The 20,802-nt window shown below is 36.0% G+C and overlaps 2 long non-coding RNA genes across 3 annotated transcripts; both read left to right on the forward strand.

Annotated features, from left to right (window-relative positions):
• Positions 4,367 to 5,457, forward strand: LOC110264590. 2 transcript variants are annotated; one of them, XR_002350763.1, is made up of 3 exons: positions 4,367 to 4,728; positions 4,814 to 5,048; positions 5,411 to 5,457. It is a non-coding gene; the product is annotated as an uncharacterized LOC110264590 (long non-coding RNA). The 2 variants fall into 2 exon arrangements; XR_002350762.1 differs by having other exon boundaries at positions 5,349 to 5,426.
• On the forward strand, positions 6,007 to 7,039 carry LOC110264591. The gene is made up of 3 exons (XR_002350764.1): positions 6,007 to 6,021; positions 6,551 to 6,666; positions 6,809 to 7,039. It is a non-coding gene; the product is annotated as an uncharacterized LOC110264591 (long non-coding RNA).

A 20,802-nucleotide genomic window follows, 5' to 3' on the forward strand; every position in this document is an offset into this window, starting at 1 on the left:
ATGAAACTTCCCTCCCAAAGGAATTAATGGGAAATCATAAAGAAGAAATGGAGGAAGATACTCAAGAGAATTCACACTCAAGTGAAGTAGAGAAGTGCTCAGAGGAAGAGCTCAGGGAACCACCAATACAAGAGGCTCTTGATGAAAAGAAGACTCCAACAATCACACAACCACCAAGACTTGGATTCAAGGAAGTGAAGGCAATTAACAAAAGCACCAAAAAGAGGATTGTGACCAAGCTACCAAGGACAACATTCAAGAGGAGGTCAACCACGAGCAATCCAACCCCTGGACCAATAGCAAGCAAGCTCAAGCAAGCCATGTACAAAAGAAAGCTTGCTGAGAGGAAACCAATACAGGGGGCAATAGCTGAATCTTCTCCTCCCTTGAAGTCATTCCTCTTAACAAACTGGAAGAAGAGGAAGAAAGTGAACAACATGTCAACCGTAGGTATAATTTCTCTTCTCTGCTTTGTTTTCGTTCTTTGTTTTGTTTAAATTCAATAAATTGGCATATGGTTACATTCTAAGTTTGGTGTTGCCTTGCAACAAATTGTTTTCAATCTTTTTGGATGATTGCATCAAATTAAAAATGAAAGTGACACACCAAGATTCTAAGTTTGGTGTGCCACTTATTTTTCTATGCAATTTATTCAAGCAACACTACTTGTTTGCATAATCATAATGCCTCTGCAGTTTTATTTCTCTCTTTTAATTTGACACTTTTTCATTCTACTTTCTTTAGTCATTTTTTTTAAATGCTCTCATTTTAGTTTGATTATTCACTGTGTTTGTTAATACATCACCAAGAGAGCTTTATTCATGACAGATTCTTGACTTGGTGATTGTACTTAACAAATAACAGTTTCATTTGCTTAGTTTTAATTCAAATAAATTGACATATGATTGCATTCTAAGTTTGGTGTGCCACTTATCTTTTATGCAATGTATTGTGCACACCTTCTTATCTATGCAATAAAAATGTCTTTGTCTCTTGTGTCTTGATTATTATCTTTAATTTTGCTTGCTTAAAACACATGTGCTACTAACATTTCATTGTATAAGACATTTATGATCCATCTTAGCCTCATAGACATTGTTCTAATTGTTGCTTGAAGATGAACAAGCATTCTGAGTTTGGCAAGGGAAAGGGAAGAATAAGAGAAAAATGACAATAATAGAGAAGATGGACTACAAGGTTGTGAAGTTCCTTTTCCTCTCCTTTGTTTCCAGCACTTTATTTTGCATGATTGTCTTTATATTCTCTATATGCATGTGTGGTATGAATAAGCATAGCTTGAATATTGATTTGTAACATGTTGCCATGCCATTATGACTACCAACTTGAGTTTTGTAAAGCTTAAAGCAGTAAAGCATCATGATCATAAACAAACAGGGCATTAAAGAAGAACTTAGCATGTGCATACAAGTATTAGAAAGCTAGTATGATTAATTGTTGCTCAATTGCATTGGATTTTATTTAATTGAAGTTTTTATCTAGTACATTTTGTGAAATCTTTTGAAAATCATGAAAATCTTGAAGAAGCAAATACAAATTAAGGCAAAAAAAAAAGGGAAAAAGGGAAAGAATGAGAAAGCTGAAGGCTCTGAGTACCAATGACAATATGTTAAGTACTTGTGGTGTTTATGTATCAAGCCAAATGCTTGAAAACAAAACACTTAGAAGTCAAGGCTAGGCTCAAGTGCAAAAGCACTCCCTCAAAGCTCAAGGTTCTGAGCATCAATGATTAGAGAGTCAAGAAAAGAAAAGAAAAATGAGCTTAATGAAGTCCTCTAATTCAAATGCTTGTGGTGCTTATGTATCAAGTGGTAATACTTGAAAACAAAGCATTTAGAATCGTAGCTTTGTTATTAACTCATGGGGCAAAGCACCCAAAAGGAGAAGCTAATAAGAAAATCAAAAGCTTGTTTCAAGGGAAAATTATAAGCAAAAAGATTTCATAAATTGAGCTAGATAGAAGCATCAATCATTTATATTTCTTTTGTGATTGTAGCATGCTTAAGAAACTAGCCTACCATGAACATTAACTTGCTATTCTTCTTACCTTGGATTGTCAATCTTAAATTGCATGATTCTTTTCTTGCTTGGGGACAAGCAAGGTTTAAGTTTGGTGTTGTGATGACTTGTCACCATGTCATGTTTTTCTATGCTTTTTCATACAAGAAATTGATGATTTGTGCTTAAATATTGAATGCTTTTGTACTTAATTGGTATATTTCCTTGATCTTTTAATTTTATAAATCTTCTAGGAAATAAGAAGAAAAAGAAGAAAAGAAGCACAAAATAAGTTAAAAAGGAGAAAAAAAGAGCTTTGGGGCACACTTTGAAGTTGGAGCACACTTTGGAGGCTTAGGCCACACTTTTAAAAGCGTGGCCCATGACCAAATCAAGAAAGAGAAGCGTGGCCTAAAGGAAGAAAGGTGTGGCTCAAAACAAGGAGCAAGAGCACAAAGCTCTTGCCGAGAGCTTTAGAGCTCTTGTGGAGAGCTTTACTTCAAATAATCAAAAGCCAAGCTCTCGCCAAGAGCTTAAAAGCTCTTGCCAAGAGCTTTTTCGGGCTTGCCTCAAGGAAAATGAGCATTGGAAGCAAATTTTCTCTAAGTTAAAATCTGGGCGCTCACAGCATGACCATGCCTCCTTCAAAGGGCTATAACTTGAGCTACAGATATTCGATTGATGTGCTTCCAGTTGCGTTGGAAAGCTGACATTCAGAGCTTTCCAACGATGTATGGCAATCCATATTATGAAATTGAGGTACGAGTGAAAGACATCTTTAAGGACCAAAAATAAGCAAAAATGAATCAAAGTGGCTTCACCAGGATTCGAAGAGGGAGACCAAGGGAAGCAAGGAAGTAGCGCTCTCCTTGAGAGCTTTATCGTGGGTCTCCTCATGAAAATATAAGAAAAAGGGCTCACAAAATTCTCTTGTTTTCTAGTCTCTTCCACTCCTGAGATCTTGAACCACTTTTAAATTGCTGCAAATTAAGCATTGCTTTTCTGTCTTTACAATTCTTCAAGGCATTTTACTCTTCTGTTTAAATCTGTTGCATGATTTTGCATCTTTTACTTCTCTGTTTGATTGCTATTTACACTTTCCTGTTGAATTTTACATTTCCAGCACCCACTCCCCTTTATATTTCATGCAATTTATATTTCTTGTCATTTAAGATTCTTGCAATTTACATTTCTTGCTCTTTAAGTTTCTGTCCAATTTACTTTCTGCAATTTATAATTTCTTGTCATTTACTTTCTGCTGCTTCAATTGTCACTCAAATCACTCAATGTTAGCTTGACTAAACTAATCACCCACTAAAGTTGCTTGATCCATCAATCCCTGTGGGATCGACCTCACTCTAAGTGAGTTTTACTACTTAATACGACCCGGTACACTTGCCGGTTAGTTTTGGATGTTTTGGAAAATTCGTTTTTCCACAAAAACACCATCATTAGATATTTCTCACCTTATCCATGGATGATTTGGGTGAACCTAACAATTATCCACCGCTAGAGTTCACCTAAGTCATCAAAAATACCAAATCGCTCAACATCCAAAAATCCAAATCACGAATTGAAGAGGGGTGAGAACTGGGCACAAAATCTCAAATTTCTTACCACTTTATTCAGATGGCACTACAAGAAAAACACCCATTCAGCCACACTTTTTTAAGCTACATTTGAAAATCGTAGCCTATTCATAGAATAGGCTACGCTTTTCTTCGTGTTCCCCTTTTATAAGAGAATAGGAAACACAATTGTGGCATCATTTAAAAAGTGTAGCCTTAGATACAATAGAAATCACTTATAAAGCGTAGCCTTATGTTGATATCTATGGGTACACTTTTCATACCAAAGGAAGCGCTTTTAAAGAGTAACATATTTGTTATATTTTGACTGCACTTTAAAAACGTAGCCTAATGTATCTAGGCTAAATGCACCCAAACACTTAGTAATTTTTCTTTTCCTTATCACTAAATCACAATCACCTTCGAATACCCTCACATTCGACATCTGATCAGAAAAAAGTTTTGCCCTTCACCTTTGTAAATCACCTTCGAATTAATTGTTCAAAACCCTAACCCTAACACACACCCACACACTCACACTCATTCTCACCATCACTCACCACCGCCACCACGCCCCCTTTCACACACACACACACCCAGATCCGAGAGAAAGAGTAAACCAGAGGGAGGAGAGGAGGGAGACGGAGATGAGAGAGTGCGATCGAGAGAATAGAGAGTGAGAGGGGGTCACCGCCGCAACGTCGCTGCAGCCGCCGCCATTGCCATCGTGGAGGAGGGATCCCGGAGGGGAGAGAGAGAGACGATTTGCAAACGAGATGGAGAGAGAGGATGAAGATACGACGCAAGAGAGGAGGCTGTTCCGCCATGCACTGTCGTCGCTCCTGGGGTCGATTGAAGCCGCCGCCGCAGCTAGGGCTTGTCGTGCTCCTGTCCGTACTCCTAACCTCTATCTCTCTCTCTCCCTCTTCAACTTTCATTTCATTCTCATTTCAATTTCAATTTCAATGTCTCTGCAGGCAATAATATATTTTAGAAGTTGTATTGGACTGGAAGAGAGGGAAGGGGAGCATTTGAACTTTCAATTTCATTAATTTTTGCTGAATTTCTGTGCCTGTAGGTGAATACTGGATTGTGAAGGATGGTTAGGATTGTGAATACAGAAGTTTGGACCTCTTCATATATGGTATCCCTTCTTTTTTTAATTCCCACAAGAGCTTAGGATTGGTCAAACAGAGCAAATTGAAACTTTGAATGTTCCCCTCATGCAGGGAACAATGCTGATCGATTCCTGAATTGGAGCACTAGGTTCCAAATTGTTCTAAGCGTGGCAAGGGGATTGCAGTACCTTCATGAGAATTCACATCTAAGAATTGTTCACCGAGACATCAAAGCAAGTAACATTCTTCTTGATCATAAGTTTCATCCCAAGATTGGAGACTTTGGCCTTGCCAGGTTCTTCCCTGAAGACCAAGCTTATCTTAGCACACAATTCGCTGGAACATTGTAAGTCCAATTATTAAATATTTTAAATTACTATGTATGCTAGATGCATATTCAACATGTTACTCGTGTTATATTTCAGTTTTCTATTTATGTTTTTTTTTTGTCATAAATTGGATAGCCTATAATTTTGAGTATTATAATATCACAACACACACCTATACTACACACACAGCTATACACAAAATATTAAGAGTTCTCATCCACTATTGACCCTAATCAAGTCTCAAACCTGAATACGCAACACATGTCATAGGGGAGTGGTGTGAGCTTATCAATGAATCTGGTTTGCCATGTTACCAGGTTTAGTTATTAAGTAATTGAGCTGAGCTGTAAGTTTGACAAATGAAATGGTTTCCTGCCAGCGCCAAAAGGGCTGTTTTTGCCGGAGCCAGAACATTATCAAGGACCAAACCTGAAAGTTGCCATCATTAGAACTGGGCTTTCTGGCATGTCAACTACAGTGGAACTCTTGGATCAAGGACACGAGGTTCAGCTCCTTTAATCTTTAATATCACACTTCCTCCATTTCATATTTTATAAGTCATTTTGATACTTTGATTTATGAATATATGTGAAAAGTCAAAGCGACTTATCAGTATGGAACGAAGAAAATGTTATTTTGAAATTGGATGTTATGGTGTACATGGTAAACTTGATTTTTGAAGCAAAGGGGAGTGATTTGGTCAGTTTCTTAACACAATTATAGTGTTAAATTTATTAGGATATTCTAGCTAATGCATTTTATCTAGTATGTTTACTTCTAATTGCTCTCGATCAGGTGGATATATATGAGTCGAGGACTTTTATTGGTGAGAAAGTTGGTTCTGTTGTTGATAAGAAAGGAAACCAAATTGAAATGGGATTTATTACAAATAGAAGTTGGTAAACTGACTTGATTGATCCCGTCTTTGAAATTCTCCAGCCCTTCTGTTTATTTATGGTTGAATCTTTATGCAACAGGATCCAAAATGAGGTTTGTGCCCTTCATTCTCTCCTTTCGTGTCTTCTTGATTGTCTCTTATTATTATCTATATATTTCTGGGTACTGTGGCAAACTACTTGTTATTGGATAACTGGTTCCATATTTCTAGTGACTATCTTGGAGCTGAGTTTCAAGAGACTATGGTTGACTCTTTACCTTAGATAGTTGACTCTTTTAAGTCTTAATGGATCTAATAATATCTCTTTCTCTGCTCAATATCTCCCACTTATTTATTTATTTTCATGTGGTTTTGTTGTTACCATGTTTGGTTGATGTGAGTGTTGAGTTAAAAAAGAGTAATGTCTGTGTTCTTTTAGCAATTGACTAATGTTGTTGGGACCCTTCATTTTTAATGTTTTCCTTTAATTTTTCAATATGAAGTGAATGGCCCTTTTGCCTTGTGAACATGGAGGTTACTAAGGAAGAGCTTAATGCAAAAATAAGAGAAAAAAGTTTCCAACTTTGGTCTGAAAAAAACCATGCAAAGTTTTCAACATGTTTGTGTTTTGTTTTGTGGCAGATGGGGCTGGTGATGATTTGTTTAGAGAGCTATGGAGGCTGTGTGCAGGGCCATTAATGGATGTTCCTTGTGTTCAAGACAGAGTTTTCTATTTCCCTCAAGGTCATATTGAATTGGTATGATATACACTTCTTTACCTTGTTTTTGATTTTGTTTGTGAATTTCATTTTTTTCCATTTTTGTGCTATGTATGCTTTCAAATTTAAGCCTTAAGGGATTTAGTAAGTGTTATATAATTTTAATTTTTTTCTTTTGTAGTTTCCAGAACCTACAGAACAAGATTTGAGGCAGATGAAGAACCAGAAATCTCCCAAATACGATCTTCCATCGAAGATCTTATGTCGTGTTATCGATGTTAAGTGTCTGGTAATGTTTATCTTTTTTTGGTTCCTTATGTTGTGTTATGTGTTCTTGATTGGTAATGTTTATCTAATAATTCTCAGTCCTGATTTTTGTGAATCTACTTCAAGTTTCAAATGACACTTTCAAACATGTACTACTGACCTACTGTACCAATTTTAATATGATAATACCTGAATTCAAAAGGAAAAGAAAGAAAATAGAAAACAAGTACTTTAGTAGCACAAGGAGTCAACTTTAAAAGTTTGACACATTGTAATTTAATCTTATATATTGATGGGTAAATTACTTTAATTAGTAAGAATCTCTAATCCACAAATGTTTGTGTTTTGGGTGCTGGAATCAGACTATTTCGTGAACAGTATTGTATGACAAGAAGACTGGAACTAATTTGCTTTAATGGCCAGTGGAAGAAATAGAGAGCTTGAGACTTAGCAGTGATGAATTTAAGGAATTATTGGTTAAACTTGGCACAGTAGTGCCATTACACATTGGCCCTGCAACACAGGATTTTTCCATAGTTATTGGTTGCATTGTTACAACTTGTATCTCACAGTAATCATGGTTTTACTTTACATTTTCCTTATTTTTATTTATTTATTTATTTTTTGTTGTTTAGTTGGACATATTTGCTGAATTTGAAATAGAATTGTTGGGATCAGAAGGGATTGTGAATAAGGAGGACTCTAAATTTTGAAGGGTGTGGAGTTGGTGTGATTGAGAGAAGGGTTTTTGGACCATTTGAAATTTTGGCTATTGCAAATGACCAACTTTCTGAACTAACACCAATTTATTTCCGTCTTTCAAATTATGGAAATAGAACATCAACTACTACAACTATTACTACTTCTACTTCTACTTTCTTCTGTGTTGATGAAACTAGGTACTATTAACTAATGAATCATCATCATTCATATTTGTTTCTTCCTTTATTAGGAGAAAGTGACAAAATATATGAGTTGTTGGATAATAATGCAGGTCATCAAAGGCACCTGATGTATCAAAGCTAGTTTTCAGAAGCAAATTGCCTGTTCTAAGTGATGAAAAACTATCATTGAAGGTATTGGTAAGTAGTGTCAATTAACCTATTTGGTCTCACGTGACTTGATTCACGAGATAATATTTAAATTGGATTATCAAAAATCACACATAAGTCTATATGCTTCATTAAACTGATTAAAGATTCAATACTTTCAATTTAGTTCTTGAAAGATATCACTATGAGTCAAGTTGGTAAGTTAACTTTACTAATATGTCACTAATGCTCGCTGACATTGATAAACCACTATTTTATGGTTTATCTTATGCTTAATTGAGTGGTTTTTATCAACTCTTTACCCATTTATTCATACTAATCGCATGCTTTATGTTTTCCTTCCTGATTTTTGTGCTATGATTGAAAACATGCTTCTTTGAGCTTTAAATTACTAATATTAATCCTCTCTTATCACCATTAGATACCTTGATATGTGTGTTAAGCGATTTCAGAGATTACAAGGCAGGAATGGCTCAGAGGATAGAAAGGAAGCATGCAAAAGTGGAAAGAATACAAGAAGTTGGAGAAACTGCTAAGCTATCCAGCCTGACCTCTTCGCACTCAAACGGCTATAACTGTAGCTACAGAGGTCCAAACGACGCGGTTTCCGTTGCATTGGAAAGCTAACGTTCGGGGCTTTGATTTTATATATAATTTGCCATAGCTGCCCCAAAGTTAGACGACGCAAATGCATGAATGACACGCCTGCGTCGCATCTGCAAACTTCAATCCGCGCGGACGCGTGGACGACACCTCCACGTCACTTGCCCGCGACCTGAACGTAACAAAAATCGCAGGGGGCGATTTCTGGGCTGCTTTTGACCCAGTTTTCAGCCCAGAACACACAGATTAGAGGCTATAAAGTGGAGGAATGCATCCATTCATAATCAAGCTTTCATATTCACTATTTTAGGAGTAGATGTAGTTTTTAGAGAGAGAGGTTCTCTCCTCTCTCTTAGGATTAGGATTTAGGATTTCTCTTAGTTTTAGGAGTGACTCTCAATCCCAGGTTCAATGTTCTTTTTATTTATTTTCTCAATTTAATTTATGAATATCCATGTTAGATTTGATTTCTTTTGTTAATGCAATTCGAGGTATTTTCAGATTTAATTTTGCTTTACTTTATTTATATGAATGCTTTTAATTTAATTTAGATATTTCTCCTTTTGGCTTTGGTTAAGTAATTGGAGACACTTGAGTTATCAAACTCATTGTTGATTGAAAATTGGAATTCTTCAAGAATTAATTCAAGTTCCAATAACTCTAACTTTTCCCAAGGAAAGACTAGGATCTGAGGAATAAAAATTAATTCATCTACTTAACTTACCTTCATAGTTAGAGGTTAACAAAGTGGGAGAAAAATCCAATTCTCATCACAATTGATAAGGATAACTAGGATAGGACTTCCAGTTCTTATACCTTGCCAAGAGCTTTGTTATTTATTATTTTAACGACTTGTTACCTTATATTACTTGCTCTTTCTTTCCAAAACCCCCCAATTTACAAGACTCATAACCAATAATAAGAACACCTCCCTGCAATTCCTTGAGAAGACGACCCGAGGTTTAAATACTCGGTTATCAATTTTAAAAAAAGGGGTTGTTACTTGTGACAACCAAAACTTTTGTAAGAAAGGTTGATTGCTTGGTTTTGTAACTATACTTGCAACGAGAGTTTACTATAACCTCTAAGCCATCAATCTTCCGGCTCTTTCAAAATGGCGCCGTTGCCGGGGAGTTGCAAACGTGTGCCTTATTATTGGTTATTGTAAATATTTGCTTTTTGCTTGTTTATTTGTTTTTATTTTTTGCTTTTTTTCATAAATTAAGAGGTTATTGGTTTTTATTTAGTTATTAAAAAAAATTTCAAAAATTTTTCAAAAAATTTAGTTATCTTATCTTATTTCAAAAATCAAATTTCAAATTTCAAGTTTCAAAATTCAAATTTCAAAATTCAAAATTTAAATAACCTTTTAATTTAAAAATTTGCTTTTATTTTCGTTTTTAATTTTTATTTGCTATTATGAACTCTCACCCCTTTGGCTATGAGTCTGGTTACAATTATGTTGCAGGAAGAGGAAATTACAAGGAGAACAGGCATCAAGGTTGGAACAATCAAAGATGGGAGGAGCCACAAGGATTTGATCAACCCTCATGGCAACAACCACCTCCAATGGACTATCAACAACCACCACCATATGCCTATGAACCCTCTACTCAAAATAACTCTGGACTACCATACTCACAAGCCCCTTACCACCAAACACCTCCATATGACCCTAACCCACATCCACCATACCAACCACCCTATGAACCGAATGAGCCATACATAGATCCACCCCAACCTCTATTGGATAACAATACACTCATCTCTAACATCATTGGTCTCACCTCTACACTCCAAAATCTTATATCCCGTATGAACCAACCCTCTACCTCCAATATTCAACCCTCAAGCACTAGTGCACTTTCTTTCCAACCATACAAAGCAGCAATTATTAAAAAGGAAGAAGTGGTTGCAAACTTAAGAGATGCTGTACCTCCATTGGAAAGTCCAGTCACAGAGCCTCCTTCCACGGTGTTTGATGTTGATGTTCATGTTGAGAAGAGCATACAACCTCCAAGGCAGATCATGGTTGAAGACTTTGTAGAGGCTGATCAAGAGATAGAGATTCAAGAAGAAGAAGCACAACCTCCTATGCCCTTGGTAAGTAATGAAGAAGAGATTGAATTGGAAGAAAGCTACCAAGAGGAAGAGGTTGAAATTAAAGAAGTTTGCAAAGAGGTGGAAGTTATCAAAAAACACAAGGGAGTGGAGCTTGAAATCACCTTGCCGAAGTTATTGGAGACCCCTCCCCCTAATTTGCCATCATCCTTCACAACATTTAAGTGGGTAAAATTCATATCCCTTAGCTTTCTAATTCCACTTGAATATGGGCTACTGGAGACGGATGGTCAACTTAGAGCTCTTTATGACATTAAGAGTAAGAGGAAGATGGTCAGTGGTAAGAATTGTCCTGCAAGGTTTATTATGGTTGGAAGCTCAAAGGTTAAATGCAAGGATTGGTGTAAAGCTCAACTGAATGGGTATAGGAAGTTGTTTGGCCGCTTTAGTGAGAATTCAGATTGCTTGCTACCCGGATGGAATCATGATGATCAACACAAAGACGGGTGTAAAAGCAAAGTTTGGGATCCTTGAGTCTGTTCTGACATTCAGCACACTGGAAGCCTGAGGACCTGTTTAAAACTACTCAAGGGCTTTACATGCCTTGTTTGGGATCCCGGAGGCCATTGGAATTACAAACATTGGTGGAGATTCCTGGATGAGTTCAAGCACAAGCCACCATAACAGGAAGCTCATCAAATGTCCAACTTAAGGACTTTAACTAAAAGTGCTAGGTGGGAGACAACCCACCATGGTATGATCGTTCTTTTTCAATTTTATTTCGTGTTGTTTATTTTTATTTTATTTTATTTTCATTGAACCTAGAAGTTTTCATAGCATCTACATTAGCACTGCATATTGCATACTACAAAATTACATTAAAAAAAAAAAAAAAACACGCACGCGACACGGCAGCGTCGCTGACGCGTCCGCGTCACTTGGGAACATTGGCCTCCCATGCGACCGCGTCACTCACGCGGCCGCGTGCCTTGGATTTCGACGTGAAAAGGGTGCACGACCGAAAGTTGTGCTAGAGTGGTGCTGGATTAGTGCTGAACGCATAATTCTTCCCATGCGGACGCGTGACCGACGCGACCGCGTCATATCCTCATAATGGCCACTCACGCGATCGCATGCCCCACACGATCGCGTCACCCAATATTTGGCAATTAATGATTTTGAACAGAGAGTTGTGCGAGTGCAAGGCTACCCTCGCGCCAGTGGCATAAAACGGGTCACGCGACCGCGTGACTGATAAACCCATATTTCATGAGTTCTTTTGTACTTTAATTAGAGTGATTTATTCAACTCTTCACCTACTTATTCACATTAATTGCATGGTTTTACTTTCCCTTCCTTATTATGTCATATTGTGAAAAACATGTTTCCTAAGCTTTAAAATTAATTATTTTAATTACCTTTATTTCCATTCGATGCCGTGATTAGTGTGTTGAGTAGCTTCAGGTTTCCTAAGGCTGAATGACTTAAAGGATGAAAAAGGAAACATACAAAAATGGAAGGAGAAAGCAAAATGGAGCTTTGAAGGAAACTGGTATTCACGCGATCGCATGGATGACGCGATTGCGTGCCAAGCACGAATCAGCAGCGACGCGGCCGCATGACTGACGCGACCGTGTGCAAAGGAAAAGCTCCAAATGACACGACCGCGTGACCCACGCAGACGCGTGACAGAGGCCACGCACCAGAAATTACAGAATACGCCCCCAGCGAATTCTGAAGCCCTTTTTGGCCCAGATCCAAGTACAGACAGCATAGACCAGAGGTTATAAAGTGTGGGAATGCATCCATTCAGAGAGGGAGCTCGCATAATTTTAGTTTTCAATGATTTAGATTTAGTTGAGAGGGAGATCTTCTCCTTCTCTCTCTTTTAGGATTTAGGATTTCTTCTTGTTTTAAGAGTGACTCTCGATCCAGGTTTTAATGTTCTTTTATTTCAATTTTACTTTTATTTATTTGATTCTAATATTTGAATTGATTATTATAATTTGAATTATGAATTATTCCATGTTACAGACAGTTATTTGAATTAATGATATTTGAGGTATTTTCAGTTTATGATTGTTCTCTTTGATTTAAGTTATCATTGCTTCCCATCTAAGGACGTTTTTATTATTTCAGCAATTTTACTTTTTTCCCCTTTTGGTCCTGGTTAAGAATTCAGTAACTCAACAGTTATTAAACTCAACGTAATTGATAATCGTTATCTTGCTAATTGAGCTGAACTTAAATAATCTCAACCTTTTCTTAGGAAATAATTAGGATTCAAAGGTCAATTTAATTAGTCCCTTGACTTTCCTTTGCCCAGGTAAAGGTTGACCAAGTGGAGTTTAGATTCAACTTTCATTATAGTTGAGAGAGATAACTAAGTTGGACCTCTAATTTCCTTTATCTTGCCAAAAGTTGTTTTACAGTTATTATTTATTTTTAATTGCCATTTAATTCACTCGTCATTTAAATTACTTGCTTCTCACCTTCTAAACCCCGATTACAACCTTTATAACCAATAATAAGAACATACTTCCTCACAGTTCCTTGAGAAGACAACCCGAGGTTTGAATACTCGGTTAACAATTTTTAAGGGGTTTGTTACTTGTGACACCCAAAACATTTGTACGAAAGGACTTTTGAAGGTTTAGAAACTATACTTGCAACGAGGATTTATCCGGAAATTTCTAGACCTCGCAAAAGTTCTCTCGTCAGTGACCGACGCGACCGTGTCAATCCGTATAAGTGCAAGTCACGCGACCGTGTGCCCCACGCGTCCGCGTCGCTTGCGCCGCACAGCTTATCCTAATTTGCCAAATATCTTATCTTTTCTTTCCCTTCTCATTCTTCTTATTTTTCACTTTATTTTACTTAATTTATTTGAATATTTCATTCATTGCATCTTAATTTTGTACATATTTTTCTTTTCTTTTCTAAATTCATTATTTTTCCTTTGGTGTTAATTTTCTTATTTAACTGTTGCATCTTCTCTTGAATTATTTTGGGTGCTTAGTGACTTGTTTTATTCTGGATAGCTAATATTTATTTTTATCAATGCCAATCTTTTATACCTGTATTACTTTTACATTGACATGAATTTATATTATCTCACCTTACCCACACCCTCTTCCCTATTTTTGCAAACTTTTGCATTCTTGATTTGCCATGTACTTCTACTGTTTTCTCATTTGCATGCTGTAGCTACCATGTAATTGAGACCCTTATTATCTGGCATTAACCCAACCATATTTTATTTTATCTTTATTTTTGGGTTACTATTCTTCTTTTTCTCTTCTTTCAGGCTAGCCACCGAAGACGGAAAAAGGGAGAAACTTCTATAAGGGGAGACAAACAAGTCCATCTGCACAATCCTTGAAGAAAAGTATCAGTTGGAACAACCCGTCCACCTGCACATCTCAGCATGCACCGAGGACGGTGCAATCTTTAAGTGTGGGGAGGTCGATACCGATCTCCATGGGTTAGCTATTTTCTTCTTTTCAACACCATTGTTTTATTTTCTTTGTTTGTTCATTATTGCATTTGCATGTTTAATCGCATGTTTGTTTGATTTTATACATTTAGCTACTGCTTGGTTGAGAAATAATAAGTTTCTTTTTAAAGACCCTATTTTTGAAAAATTTCACTAATTTAAAATCAAAATTTTTGTGTTAAACTTATCAGAAGTTGTATTTGGAACATGGTTTTTGAGTTAAAGAACACACAACCTGTGAGATTTTGAGCTTATTTATATGGTTACATTATTTAACCATAAATTTTTATTCTTGTGTGTTTTCTTCTCTATGATTGCAATCTTTGCTTTGTTCCATTCTATATGTCCAATATTTAGTGTATTTACATGCTTGCATATGATTGAGGCCATTGTTTGATTTTAGCTCACTTATCCCAAATAAGCATACCCTTTCAAACACCTTTGTTTGCCACCTTGAGCCTTTTAATTTCCATTTGTTCTGTATTTTACCACATCACTAGCCTTAAGCAGAAAAACAAATTAAATACCCCAATTGAATCTTTGGTTAGCTTAAGATAGAGATTGTGCATCAACTAAGTGTGGGGAAATTGTGGGAACATGGGTTAATAAGGGAATGTATCATGTTTCTAATTTATTTGAATATTGGGAATTTGGGAACCTACTCATAAAAAACCAAAATAAAAAAATAATGAAAAATCCATGTGCATTGATAAGTTCTGTTTATTTCTCTACAAAAAAAAAGAGAGAGAAAAATCCAAAAATATTCAATAAATAAGTAAATAAATAAGGGGACAAAATTATCCCAATGCTAAGTTAATAAAAAGATCAATGCACATGTGATAAAAGTAAAGAAATATCAAAATTTTGGTACATGAGTATGGGAATCATATAAAAGTGGGAATTATGGGTAGCTAGGCATGAATTTAAAAGTATATAGAGTATATGTATATTAGGTGAGAGCTTAGGCTAATTAAAGATTCATATTATAGCTCACTTGGCCATACATATATCCTCACCCTTACCTTAGCCCCATTACAACCTTAAAAAGACCTCATGATGTTTGCATCAGTATGCTAAATATTTGTTGATTGGTTAGATGAAGAACAAGGTTTAGAAAGCATGATTAGAGAAGAGTAGAGTGAATTACCCTATACACTTGAGAGACTAGAGTGATATACACTACCAGTAAGGGTTCAATGCTTGATTCTATGTTCCCTGCTTTCATTAGCTATCTTCTTACAAGTTTACTTGTCTTTTATTGTATGATTTGAATTAGTAAAATCTTATTTATGTTTGTCTTGAAGAGCTTATTTACTTTTAACCAAGTAGGTAGAAACATTTTGCATGTAGTTGCATTCATATAAGATAGGTTGCATTTCATACATTCTACCATTCCTCTTCACTTCTTTTATAGCTTCTCTTGAGCGTAGCATGAGGACATGCTAATATTTAAGTGTGGGGAGGTTGATAAACCACTATTTTATGGTTTATCTTATGCTTAATTGAGTTATTTTTATCAACTCTTTACCCATTTATTCATACTAATCGTATGCTTTATATTTTCCTTCCTGATTTTTGTGCTATGATTGAAAACATACTTCTTTGAGCTTTAAATTACTAATATTAATCCTCTCTTATCACCATTAGATGCCTTGATATGTGTGTTAAGTGATTTCAGAGATTACAGGACAGGAATGGCTCAGAGGATAGAAAGGAAGCATGCAAAAGTGGAAGGAATACAAGAAGTTAGAGAAACTGCTAAGCTGTCCAGCCTGACCTCTTCGCACTCAAACAACTATAACTTTAGCTACAGAAATCCAAACGTCACGGTTTCAGTTGCGTTGGAAAGCTAACGTCGAGGGCTTCGATTTGATATATAATTTGTCATAGCTGCTCCGAAGTTAGGCAACGCGAACGCGTGAATGACGCGCCCGCGTCGCATCTGCGAACTTCAATCCGCACGGATGCGTGGACGACGCCTCCGCGTCACTTGCCCGCGACCTGAACATAACAAAAATCGCAGGGGGCAATTTCTGGGCTGCTTTTGACCCAGTTTATAGCCCAGAACACACAGATTAGAGGCTATAAAGTGGGAGAATTCATCCATTCATAATCAAGCTTTCATATTCACAATTTTAGGAGTAGATGTAGTTTTTAGAGAGAGAGGTTCTCTCCTCTCTCTTAGGATTAGGGTTTAGGATTTCTCTTAGTTTTAGGAGTGACTCTCAATCCCAGGTTCAATGTTCTTTTTATTTATTTTCTCAATTTAATTTATGAATATCCATGTTAGATTTGATTTCTTTTGTTAATGCAATTCGAGGTATTTTCAGATTTAATTTTGCTTTGCTTTATTTATATGAATGCTTTTAATTTAATTTAGATATTTCCCCTTTTGGCTTTGGTTAAATAATTGGAGACACTTGAGTTATCAAACTCATTGTTGATTGAAAATTGGAATTCTTCAAGAATTAATTCAAGTTCCAATAACTCTAACTTTTTCCAAGGAAAGACTAGGATCTGAGGAATAAAAATTAATTCATCTATTTAACTTACCTTCATAGTTAGAGGTTAACAAAGTGGGAGAAAAATCTAATTCTCATCACAATTGATAAGGATAACTAGGATAGGACTTCCAGTTCTTATACCTTGCCAAGAGCTTTGTTATTTATTATTTTAACGACTTGTTACCTTACATTACTTGCTCTTTCTTTCCAAAACCCCCCAATTTACAAGACTCATAACCAATAATAAGAACACCTCCCTGCAATTCCTTGAGAAGACGACCCGAGGTTTAAATACTCGGTTATCAATTTTAAAAAAGGGGTTTGTTACTTGTGACAACCAAAACTTTTGTAAGAAAGGTTGATTGCTTGGTTTAGTAACTATACTTGCAACAAGAGTTTACTGTAACCTCTAAACCATCAATCTTCCAGCTCTTTCAGACATATGGAGACACATGCACTCTTTTCTTTGAAGGCATGTTAAGCATATCATCTAATTCACTTGTGGCAATGACTTCTCAGCTTTCCGAGGCAAAAAAATGAGATCGGGCCTTTACGAATAGAGGACGCCGGAATCAGTTGCGCTCAATGGGAGAAGCCAAGAATTTGCTTCAATATATGTTCAATTCAGTCGCAGATGTTAGGTTCTCTATTTGACATCAATTTGTTTTTTCTCTTCTATCAGAAGATTAATAACTTTTATTAGATGATACTTATGTAGGATACAATATTTTGGTTTTTTATAGTTTATTAGTAGTAAATTCTAAGTGGTCTAATGTATATTTTGATATGGGTATGTTTAATTTAGTGTGAAATGTATGAATACTCATTTATGATCCTCCCAATATTTTTAGTTCATTATAAATATATTTTGTTAAAGGATAATTTTTATTATTTAAAGAATATTGTATGGTATTATTATGTATTTATTTTTATTTTATAATTTTTGACTAATTTAATTAAAAAATAGGATTATATATATAATCATATTACTAAATATTAGGTTTTAGAAAAAAAGATTATTAGAATATATATATATATATATATAGAAAAAAAACAATGAGGGATCTAAGGCTACACTTATATACAATAGCTATAATATACAAAAAAAAAGAGGGACCTAAGGCTACGCTTATAAAAAGTAGCTATGGTATACAATGTGGTTACGCCTTACAAGTGATGCAGTAGCGTTGAAAAACGTAGCCTATTCTGGAAAAATGAAAGCTGAAAAGCGTAGCCTTTGGTCTTGGACAGCATCACTTGAAAAGCGTAACCTATTTCCAAATGCCAAAAGCGTAGCCCTTGGTGCAGAAAATTGTAGCCTTTGAGATTAGGCAACGGCCGAATAGGAATCACCCCAAAAAGTGCAGCCGTAGCCCAAAAAGCGTAGCCGTAGTCTAATGCATCATTTTTTTCACTTTTGGCTACACTTTTCAAGTGTACCTGAATGGGTGTTTTTTCTTGTAGTGTGGCTTCGAAGAGAATTCTAAGACAAACGCGTGGCTGCTGACGGCTCGTCAATCGGAGCTCCATATTGAAAGATATGGAGGATTGAAATGGAAGTTTGGGTTAGGTTTTGTTCCTCCCCCTTTCAAGTTCAGCATGATTCCTTTGTGATTTGGGGAAGAATGGTTGAGTTATGTGGTATATATATGTTGTGCCTTGGGTCCGATTTGGATTTGGTCCAACCGGTTCAGCCGTTGGCTCGTTTTTGGGCCAAAAATTTTAAAATTAGTGTCAAAATTTGTATTTTTATCATTTTTATCTCGCTAAATTATAAAATTTAATTTTCTGATTTTCTTGACACATAATTAATTTATTAGTTAATTATTTATTAATTATCCGAAGTTTATACTAGTGATCTGATAAACCCCATTTTTAGGGTTTATCCTGTGCTTAATCTAGTGAATTTTATCCATTATTCTCACACTTATTCATACAATTCGCATGTTATACGTTTTCCTTCCTAATTTTGTGCTATGATTGAAAACATGTTTCTTTGGTCTTAAATTTCCTATGTTTAATCCTCTCTTATTATCATTCGATGCCTTGATGTGTGTGTTAAGTGTTTTCAGATATTACAGGGCAGGAATGGCTTAGAGGATGGAAAGGAATCATGCAAAAGTGGAAGGAATACAAGAAATTGAAGGAACTGCTAAAGCTGTCCAACCTGACCTCTTGGTACTAAATCGACCATAACTTGAGCTACAAAGGTCTAAATGATGCGGTTCTAGTTGCGTTGGAAAGCTAACGTCCGGGGCTTCATAACGATATATAATTTGCTATAGCTACCCTAAATCCAAACAACGCGAACGCGTGGATCATGCGGACGCGTGACCTGGCAAAAACCCAATCTATGCTAACGCGTGGACGATGCTTCCGTGTGACTTTGCAGCGACCTGTACGTACCAGAAATCGCTGGAGGCAATTTCTGGGCTGTTTTTGACCCAATTTTCGGCCTAGAAAATACAGATTAGAGGCTATAAAGTGGGGGAATCAATCCATTCATAAACACAACTTTTATATTCACAATTTTAGGTTTTAGATGTAGTTTTAGAGAGAGAGAGGCTCTCTCCTCTCTCTTAGGATTTCTCTCAGGTTTTAGAATTAGGATTTCCCTTAGTTTATGGTTATTACTCCATTCCAGGTTTTATGTTTCTTTAATTTAGGCTTCTCTTTTACTTTTAGATACTCTAATGCTTTTACTTGTTAATTATTTATGTTGCCAAATTGGCTTATGAATCTTTCCATGTTAGATTTGAATATTCTATTTAATATAATTTGAGGTATTTTAGATTTATGATTGTTTTATTCTATTTATAATGCTTCCAATTTAATTTAAGATTTATTCCCGTTTTGCTTTGGTTAAGTAATTGGTAACACCTGAGTTATCAGACTCAGCAGTTGATTGAAAATTGGGAATTGCTGATTGATTTGGATCGCTCTAAAGCTAGTCTTTCCACAGGAGTTGACTAGGACTTGAGGATCAAATTGATTGGTCCATGATAAACCACTATTTTATGGTTTATCTTATGCTTAATTAAGTGGTTTTTATCAACTCTTTACCCATTTATTCATACTAATCGCATACTTTATGTTTTCCTTCCTGATTTTGTGCTATGATTGAAAACATGCTTCTTTGGCCCTTATATTGCTAATATTAATCCTCTCTTATTACCATTAGATGCCTTGATATGTGTGTTAAGTGATTTTAGAGATTACAGGGCAAGAATGGCTCAGAGGATGGAAAGAAAGCAAGCAAAAGTGGAAGGAATACAGGAAACTGAAGGAACTGCTAAAGCTGTCCAGCCTGACCTTCTGGCACTCAAACGACCATAACTTGAGCTACAAGGGTCCAAACGACGCGGTTTCAGTTGCATTGGAAAGCTAACATCTAGGGCTTCGCAACGATATATAATTTGCCATAGCTTCCCCGAAGTTAGGTGACGCGAACGCGTGAATGACGCACCCGCGTCGCATCTGCGAACTTCAATCCACGCTAACGCGTGGACAATGCCTCCGCGTCGCTTTGCCGCAACCTGAACGTAACAGAAATCACAGGGGGCGATTTCTGGGCTGTTTTTGACCCAGTTTTCAGCCCAGAACACACAGATTAGAGGCTATAAAGTGGGGGAATGCATCCATTCATAATCATGCTTTTCATAATTCACAATTTTAGAAGTAGATGTAGTTTTTAGAGAGAGAGGTTCTCTCCTCTCTCTTAGGATTAGGATTTTAGGATTTCTATTAGTTTAGTTCAACTCATCTTCAGTCACAGGTTCAATATTCCTTTTATTTTATATTTCTCTTTACTTTCAGATGCTTTAATGCTTGTATTAGTTATGTTGCCTAATTGGCTTATGAACTTCATGTTAGAATTGATTTCTTTATTTAATATAATTTGAGGTATTTCAGAATTATGATTGCTTTCTTTTATTTATATAAATAATTTAGATTTTTCCCTTTTGGCTTTGGTTGAGTCATTGGAGACACTTGAGTTATCAAACTCATTGTTGATTGAAAATTGGAATTCTTTAAGAATTAATTCGAGTTCCAATAACTCTAACTTTTCCCAAGGAAAGACTAGGACCTGAGGAATAAAAATTAATTCATTTACTTAACTTACCTTCATAGTTAGAGGTTAACAAAGTGGGAGAAATATCCAATTCTCATTACAATTGATAAGGATAACCAG

Source organism: Arachis ipaensis, chromosome B07, assembly GCF_000816755.2.
Source record: "Arachis ipaensis cultivar K30076 chromosome B07, Araip1.1, whole genome shotgun sequence".
Taxonomy (NCBI): domain Eukaryota; kingdom Viridiplantae; phylum Streptophyta; class Magnoliopsida; order Fabales; family Fabaceae; genus Arachis; species Arachis ipaensis.